At 41.6% G+C, this 9,341-nt stretch overlaps 1 long non-coding RNA gene across 1 annotated transcript; it reads left to right on the top strand.

The window, feature by feature from the left end:
- The first annotated feature begins 577 nt into the window (after positions 1-577).
- LOC129505959 (uncharacterized) lies at positions 578-6,358 on the top strand. Its single transcript, XR_008663642.1, has 2 exons — positions 578-870; positions 5,854-6,358. It is a non-coding gene; the product is annotated as an uncharacterized LOC129505959 (long non-coding RNA).
- The last annotated feature ends 2,983 nt before the right edge of the window (positions 6,359-9,341 follow it).

Here is a 9,341-nt window from a genome sequence, read left to right as displayed (position 1 = left end):
GAAGTTCAGCAGTTCCCAAGCCCTGTCCCCACACTCAGAGATGCCCTATACAACCAGCCACAGACAGCCTGGGGTCATCAAGGCAGGAGAAAATTGTGTAAGCTAAACACACCCTAACTTACTTGTGTTCAACTTGTAGGGAAAATGCTTAGAAAACACTTTATTTAAAAACCACCATCCCTCTAGAGCAGAAGAGAACAAGTAGAATTATTCTAATCTGCTAGGAGTCTGCTGAGTTTTGAAAATCTTGTTTTTTTTATGAAAAAAGGCTTACATCAGCTTTGAATTGTGAAAATTACTGAAAGGGAATCTCCTATAAAATGAAGGCGGGAGGCCAGAAGGGGGAGCTCTCTCACCCTACAATTCCTCATCACTTGCAGACCCAAATGGAAGAGAGATGCCTTATAAAGTGATACTCCTTAAGCTGCTACTTTACTACCCTGGCAGGAGGAAGTTTTTCTCCTCCCCTGGCAACAGCCCAGCCAGTGAGAGACTTACAACCCAGCCAATGAGAGGTCAGGGTCCTTTCAGGTCCTAGGCGCTCCAATGGACTTTCCTTTCAAGGGCTCTCACACCTTCCCTATTTCCTCTATGAAAGAGCAGCTTTCTTTGTTCCCTGGACTTGCCTCTGGTTTGGCTGTAGCTTGCTTGTCCCAAATGGCAACTCTGGTACTCCTGAACAGACCCATTTTGTTGTTAAAAGAACAGACAGTTTTAAGATTAATAGCCCTTGGTGATCAGAAGTGGGATCCAGAGAAGATTCCCCTCCCCACCCCCCAACCAACAACTCTAAGGCTGGTGAACAAACAGGGACTTGTACCTACACAACCAGTTGAGCTCACTGCGTCCTGCCATCCCTGGAGTCTGAAGGTAAGTTTTCTTCTGGTTTATAAACTACTTTCTTTGTGTTTTGAGCTCTCCAGGCTTTATTCAGAATCTGTCTCAGGTCCTGTCCTTTCTGAGAGGTCTCATTTGGCCTTTGGTCTGATTCCTTTTGGAACCAGGCTGTTCCTGTTGAAACTGTACTGTTGAGGAATTTCTCTTTTTTTTAGTTTAGAGAAAAATCTCTAAGAAAGAGGATACCAGTCATCAAAATGCTTTGAGAGTGTCTCCTTCCCTGCTTTCTGGGTTCCTGCGTGGTTTTATGGGTCAAAACTGTGGTCCCTCCTCAAGTACATTACTAACTAAATGGACCAAATAAATCAACAGTAATTTAGCATTTCAATGGCCATTATGGGGAACTTCTGATCTCCTTGAATTTTACTCAAAATTATATTAGAAAGCCACGGCTCCAAAAACTAAAAAATTGTGTGGGATGTTTATTTTAATTGGTACCTTTAGGCTTCCAAACATTTTCAGGATTTGAAGTTGGCTTCTTTGCAAAATACTATTTCTAACTTGACTGAGACAAACAATGAAAGAAGTCAAAATGGCTTCTGACGCCTCTTCCATCCCCTGCCCTCCAAAGTTGGTCAAGTCTGCAGGTGCACAGCTGCCTTGTGCTCAGCTCCACCCCGGGCACTGTTTTCCTCTATTCCCTCTGCGCCTTCTCTGTCCCCTCCCTACCCTCTGCTCCTTCAGTCTCATCTTTTCACCCAATTTCCCTTTTTCTTTGAACCTCTCCCCAATGCCCTCTTCTCCTGTATCTATTAAAGCCTGCCTTTTTAAAGTTTAGTCTTTAGGGTGCCTGGGTGTTTCAGTTGGTTAAACATCCTTGGTCTCAGCTCAGGTCTTGATCTCAGGGTCATGAGTTCAAACCCCGTGTTGGGCTCCACGCTGTGTGTGGAGCCTACTTAAAAAAAAATTTTTTTTTTTAAATAAAATCTTCTGGGGCATCTGGGTGGTTCAGTGGTTGAGCATCTACCTTTGGGTCATGCCATGATCCCAGGGTCCTGGAATCAAGTCCCACATCAGGCTCCCCACAGGAAGCCTGCTTCTCCCTCTGCCTGTGTCTCTGCCTCTCTCTGTGTCTCTCATGAGTAAATAAAATAACATCTTTTAAAAAAAGAAAGTCTTCTGAGGATCCAAATAAACTCCACATTCCTTCTGTTCCCTGGATTAAGGATGAATTTTGAGCCACAGTTTCCTAAAGTAACTCCCATAGGTTTGCTGAAGAATTTAACTTAGTTATTTAAACAACCCGGTTTCTCAGATTTATATCAATTAATCCACATGACTCTTGGTGGATTAATTGGGCAGGCCAAACACTGAATTAAAATAGCCTGATGGGAACATCCGGAAAGGGATGTAGAGATACAGGCCCCTAACTTTCAGCAAGATGCTAGAACACTTGTTGGAAATCTCCACTGAGCAATTGCAATAGCTTTTCCTAAGCCTGTTGACTGGAACAGAATTTAGGCTTGTACACAAAAGCCCGATGAACCTGTTTGGGGCTAATATTATTACCTCCAAATTGTCTTCAAAGAAAATTCTGGTCTTCCTTTAAATATTGAATTAGCCTGGGTAGCCCTTAACTCTGTTTATTAAATGACTGAACCAGGATCTATCTCTTTTAGTTAAAAGGAAACCACAATGGAATAGGAAACTGGGTTCACTCCAGTTTTAATTAATTGGGCAAGCCAGCTCTTTGGCACCCTAGATGAGTCACCTAAAAGAGAGATGGCTAACATTTTCAACTTTCAACTCGGCAAATAAAGGTCCCTAAAGAAAACCAAGAGTTTCTGCTACTATTGCAGAGAGCCAGGACATTGGGGGGGAAATAGCATTATGAATTTAAGTACTCAGGCACCTTCAACCCTCCAGCCAGCTTTCCCAACGTCCTCCTGATTCCCAGTGATGGGGAACTACAGGGGCTCCTCCCAATATTCCGTCTTAATTGGCTCAGAGAAACGACTCTGCAGGCTGGGAATGAATCTCTCTCTCCCCTCAGGGACACCAGAGCTACACTCTTGGTCCTCAGCCCTCCGGAAGTATTACAAAGTTCAAGAAGTGGGGGTCTCTAACAAGCCTCCACAGATTCCTGCCTCTGAACCTCTTCCCTTTTGTCAAGGCCCTTTGAGAGAAACGTGCCCCTTTTACCTTACTTCCTCCACCCCTATTCATTTATTGTGCCGAGATTTCTTAGAAGAGTGGCATGCTGGGGTTCTTCTCCCAAAGGGGAGGATGATTCTAGAATGTGACAGTAATCAAAATAGCCAAGCAGGTGAGTTAAATGACATCCGTCCTTTGCTCTGGCTCTGATAGCACTATAGCCACCCTGAGGACACTGATTATTTGTTCCCGTTGGACCAGCTGTCATTGTCTTTGTGAGCAGAATCTCCAACTGCTATTGGCCGAATCCACAGGGTGTCACTCATCAAGATTCAAATAGATCCCTCAAAACCTCCCCCCAGAACTAATCAATACCCTGTAAATAAAGAAGCCCTTCAAGGCATCAAGCCCATAAGAGAAGATTACAAGGTGTGGGGCCTCATTAACCCTGCATTCGTCCTTGTAATACCTCTGTTCTACCCAGGAGAAACCCAATGGCCAAGGATGGAGGCTTGTCCACTGACAATAAACAGTGCTGTCATCCCTCTGCACCCCGTTGCTCCTAACCCCTGTGTGCTACTGACATCCATTCTCACTGGAAGCAATCTATGCTCTTCATTTTGAGTATTCGGTTGCTAAGGGTAATGAATATCTTCTTCCCTTCACTTGGGAAGAGCAGAAACATACCTGGACTGTCATGCCCCAGATCCGATTACACAGAGTCCTCCTCATTTTTCACAAACCTTAAAGGCTGAACCGGATGATAGAAAGTTCTCTGTGGGTTCTACTTTGTTAGAATATGTAGATGAGGGATCCCTGGGTGGCGCAGCGGTTTGGCGCCTGCCTTTGGCCCAGGGCGGGATCCTGGAGACCCGGGATCGAGTCCCACGTCAGGCTCCCGGTGCATGGAGCCTGCTTCTCCCTCTGCCTGTGTCTCTGCCTCTCTCTCTCTCTCTCTCTCTCTCTCTGTGACTATCATAAATAAATAAATAATTAATTAAAAAAAAAAGAATATGTAGATGAATCGTTTCTCTGTTCCCCTTCTCAAACCTCTTTACAGATGACAGCATCTACCTATTAAAACTTACTTTTGGCCCTAAAGGGACATAACGTCTCCAAAGGAAAAAATTGCAGTTTGCTCAAATGAAGGTTCAGTCCTTAGGGCATCGGATCTGGGAACAAGGACTACATTTAGATTCAGATGAAACCCCCTTCACAACTGCTTAAGGCTGACAGGTCAGCATTTGACCCCATCATAATTTATAGGAAGCTTCTTTAACCAATGCAAATTTTTTTTTGTGGTTTACTGATGATTCTTTTCTTTTCTTTTTTTTAAGATTTATGTATTTATTTGAAAGAGGAGGTGAGCATGAGTGGGGGGTGGGGCAGAGGGAGAGAAGTCCTTAAGCAGACTCTCCACTGAACACAGAGCCCAACTTGGGGCTCAATCTCACAACTCTGAGATCATGACCTAAGCTGAAATCAAGAGTCGGACACCCAACCAACCGAGCCATCCAGGAGCCCCAACTGATGGTACAAAAATGGTAAATATTGTGCTAGATGCCACTGCAACTCCTTTTGAAGTCATTGAGACAGCACCTTTACCGTTGGCTACTTCAGCTCCAATAGGCCGAGTTATATGCCCTTTCCTGAGCTCTGTACCTTAACCAAAGGTAAAAATCACAGACATTTATACTGATAGTCAGTATGCCTTTGGGGTAGCTCATGACTTTGGAATATTATGGAAAACAACAAGAAATCCTTACCTCCAATGGGGATAAAATTTAAAATGGCTCCTATGTTCAAAATTTATTAGATGCCATACTTTTGCCAGCTGTTCTCCTCTATTATTAAGGTTCCTGTGCATTTCAGACTTGTCTCACTGGAGGCCAAAGGAAATCACCTTCCTGATATTTCTGTAAAAAACACTGCTCTCGAGGGAACCAATAGCCAAACCTGTCATTGTGTCCCAAAGGGGTGTTCTCCCAAAAAATAACTTGGGAAAATTGAACAGAGACACCCAACAATTGGCCCCATAAAAGGAAAGAGAATATTGGAAATCTAATAATTGTTGGTTTAATAAAAAGAGAGAACTCTGGTTTAGACCAAACAATAATCTGACCCTACCAAAATTCTAAAATTCCCACTACTTACCAGTGTGCATGCAATAAAACATTGGTCTACTGACAAAATGGTAAGTGTTCATGAACCAGTATTGGTGGGAAAATAATCATAGGCTGCAAAATCATCTACCTTGCTTGTCCTGCCTGTCCAAAGTATAATCCAGGAAAACATGTCCACACAAATAGATTTCCAACAGCTGCCCTGTCTCATGAATATGAATATATTTTAGTCATGGTTTGTCTATTTTCTCACTGGGCCAAGATTTTTCTCCTAGAGATAGGCCAATGCTTCTGTGGCTAAAATTCCATTAGAAAATATTATCTTTAATTTTGGTCACCTCTTGAACTTCATAGTGATTGGGGAACCTATTTTACCAGTCCAGTGCTTCGAAAAGTCTGTGCTGTTTGGCTTGGCTTTGCAACATTTTCATTGTGGACATCATCCTTGATCCTCAGGGTTAGTTGAGCACACTAATGGCAGTATTAAGACTTATTGGAAAAATTTGTAGAGACCTGCCAAATACCTTCGCCAAAAGCCTTACTTCTTCTGAATCTCAGATCCACCCCCTTTGGAACTTCTCTATACTGTCACACTCTTAGAGAGTCACAGGGCATCCAATGCACTTGGCCTCTGTCTCCTTTGATCCACAGTTGATAAAAGGAGATATGCTTAGTATTGTAAAGGCCTAATTGCTTCTGTCAGAAATAACCAGGCTTTGATAGAGCAATCTTTTCACAGTGTAATCCTGGGAGACAAAGACCCTACAAATCACACTTTGCAACCTGGAGATACTGTCTATTGGAAAAGATACCTCCAGAAAGACTCCTTTCAACCTTGCTAGAAAGGCCTTGTCAATTCTGTTGACCAGCCATTCTGCCAAACTCCAGGGAAGAGACTCTTGGACTCATGTGACACATCAAAAGGAAGCACCAAACTAGACTGGACCTGCACACCCATCTGGTGACCTGAAAGGAAAGACTTCTTGGAATTGGAGTGGATGACATGTGTCAAGACAACTTTCCCAAGATGTTTGCATGAGGCTTAACGTTTTCTTACTCTTTGCTTCTTTGATCCCTTTTATGAAAAGAAAATTACCTTGTCCATACTTCCCAAACCCTTGTGAAAGGTGGGGGGGACCTCTTATTTGGATTATGGCCTTTTGGAAACAGTATCATCATGATCCTGTAAACATTTGCAAGGGTTAGATGGTTCAGAACTCATAAAAGCCTTTCCTTCATCTGAACTGACTTTGGATTCTTATTCAAATTCATGGTTTCTGAATTTGCAACCAGATAGGTGGTATTATTGATAACATATATTTTCTAAATAGTTCTTTTGAGGTTACAATACTGTTTTAAAACATCTTTTAAGTTTGGCTGTTTTGCAAAAAGTTCATGTCTATAATTGTGCTGTATCTTCTCAAATGCACTTGATTAATTCTCTCACTATTCTGCTTTGATGGCCTTAAAATGGGGATTTTAAAGTGGGGATTCCTGGAGGCATATGTGATTCTGGGTTTGTCCCCATAAGGAGAAATTTCCTCCCTGAAGTCGGAATAAATGCCAGGAAATATTTCAGTTGATTATTTTAGACCTAGGGTCCTGGTTTAGAAACACCATTCAGTTTGGAATTGTCCTGTGATTTCTTTTGTCTTATATAACCATTTTAAGTTTTGCATTTTGTTACCTGTCAAACTTTTATAAAAATGATGTGCCCAGTAAAGAGATGATCTTTAATGCTTACCATCTTGATAAATATGGACTATAGGTGGGAATTACCTGAGAGTTCTCCCTCCTAACATTCTTTGTTTCTCAAATTTGGCCTTAAGTGATTTCCAACTACCATGCACTTGACATGACAACCAGGAAAGGTCCTTCCTGGCGCTGAGGGACAAAGCCACTAAATATGGAGAAACCCTACTCTTGATCAGTGATGCTTTCAAACAAATTCATATTTCCCCCTTTTGATCAAGATCTTTCATTTGAGAATGAAAGGAAACCTCATTAATGGGAGACCTGGGTGGCTGAGTTGGTTAAGCATCCAGCTCTCAATTTCAGCTCAGGTCATGATCTCAGAGTTGTGAGATTGAGCCCTGTCTCGGGCTCTGCTGGGTGTAGAGCCTGCTTGACATTCTCTCTCTCTCTCTCTCTCTCAAATAAATAAACACATCTTAAATAAAAAGACAATATATAATGGAGTCAGGAGGCCAGAAAGAGGAGCTCTCACACCCTACCACTTGTCATTAGTTATAGATCCAATAAGAAGAGAGGTGCCTTAAGATATCTACAGAAGATACTGCTTGACTGCCCCAGAAGAAAGGCTTTCCTCTACCCTAGCAACAGCCCAGCCAATGAGAAGCCACCACACTTTAAACTCCCATTTTACACCAATGGGCTTTCCCTTTATAACAGCCCTCCCAAAATCCCTCTTCCCTCTAAGAAAAAGCATTTGTCTCCTTTGTTCTCCCGACTTGCCTATTTATTAACTGTAGCTTGTTTGTCCTGAATTACAATTCTCTGCTATTCCTAAATAGGCCCATTTTTGCTGTTAAAATAGCTGACAGTTTTATTTTTAAGGTTAACAGAATCATTAATATTATTCACATAGCCATAGATTTATGATTATTGTAATTATCTAAGAAAGTTTCACAAATCTGGTGACTGGTTCAAGATTAGGAAGTGTTTTCTATGCATTTCTTTTTTTAAAAAATGTTTTATTTATTTGAGAGAAAGAGAGCACAAGCAGAGGGAAGCGGCAGGCAGAGGGAGAGGGAGAAGTAGGCTTCTTACTGAGGAGGGAGCCGGACATGGAGCTCCATCCCAGGATCTCGGGATCATGACCTGAGCTGAAGGCAGATGCTTAACTGACTGAGTCATCCAAGGGTCCCCCTTTTCTTAAAAAGATTTTTTTCTATGCATTTCTTATATTAAAAATAAGTTTTAATGCAAACACATTTTATTTTTTTTTTTTTATTCCTTGGATGTCAGGAGTTTTTAAGAACAGAAAATACAGTATATAGAAAAATGCAATCTAATTTGGGATCGTAAATTTTATACTAGTGACTTTACCTAGCAAAGTATTTTGTTGAAAAGAACTTGATTTTTTTTAAAGAGGGGAGCTTAAATATTTTTTATTATATTTTATTTCTGAGAGAAGGCTTATTTCTGTTTTTTTTTTTCACTTAGGTATTTTTCATCTATACCAGACAACCTCAAACATTAAAGACTGAGCCAAAACAAGCCCCCCCCCCCAAATAAAGAAAGAATTCAGGAAACAAAGATGCAAAAGATGTAAGGTGCAAAAGAAAAAAACAATTATAGTAATTTTTAGAAAGATTAAGATCAGAAGGAACACCCAGAGAACAAGAAAAAGCTCTTGGAAAATACAATGGTCAAAATAAATTTAGTAGGAGGGATGGAGGATAAACTCATGAAAATCTCTTGAAAAGTAGAACAAAAAGACAGAGAGCTGGAAAATAAGAAGGTCAAATATACTAAAGAAGTTTCAGTGCGAGAGCCCAAAGAAAATTGAGAGGATAGTATCAATAAACAAATACAAGAAACATTTTCAGCGCTGGGGCTGTAAATTACCTGTTTGAAGGGATCCGCAGTGTATCAGAAAGAAGAATGAAAATAGACCTACAGCAAGGTACTTAGTCTTGGATTGTCAAAATGTCAAAACTGGGGAGATGATACCATCAGTGTATGCAGCAGAGGAATAAAGTCACATACAAATACCAGTAATAAACTAGGGGATGAAGTTTCTCACCAACCCCACTGGGAACTGGAGGACAGGGAATCATACCTCCAAAATAATGGGAGAAATGACTTCCAAACTCAAATTCTATTTCTAGCCAAACTCTTAATCTTGGGAGGACAGACTAAATGGGCATTTTAAGGCATGCATGATTCAAAACGATTTACCTTTTATTTTTTTTAAGATTTTATTTATTTATTTGAGACACACAGAGAGAGAGAACAGAAGGAGGGAGGAGGGTCAGAGGGAAAGGGAGAAGCAGGTTCCCTGCTGGGCAGGCTGTGGGCCTCCATCCCGGGACCCCAGGATCATGACCTGAACCAAAGGCAGACACTTAACCGACTGAGCCACCCAGGTGCCCTGACGCTTTACCTTTCACGCACCCTTTTCTTAAGAAGCTACTGGAGCAGGAGCTCCCCACCAGAATGGGGGGGGGGGGTGAACCGAGAGGGAGAAAGATGGGGGCGGTA

This window comes from Nyctereutes procyonoides, unplaced genomic scaffold (genome assembly GCF_905146905.1).
Source record: "Nyctereutes procyonoides isolate TBG_1078 unplaced genomic scaffold, NYPRO_anot_genome, whole genome shotgun sequence".
NCBI classification, from domain to species: domain Eukaryota; kingdom Metazoa; phylum Chordata; class Mammalia; order Carnivora; family Canidae; genus Nyctereutes; species Nyctereutes procyonoides.
Note: the sequence above shows the minus strand (reverse complement) of the source record. Positions and strands in the feature narration are given on the sequence as shown.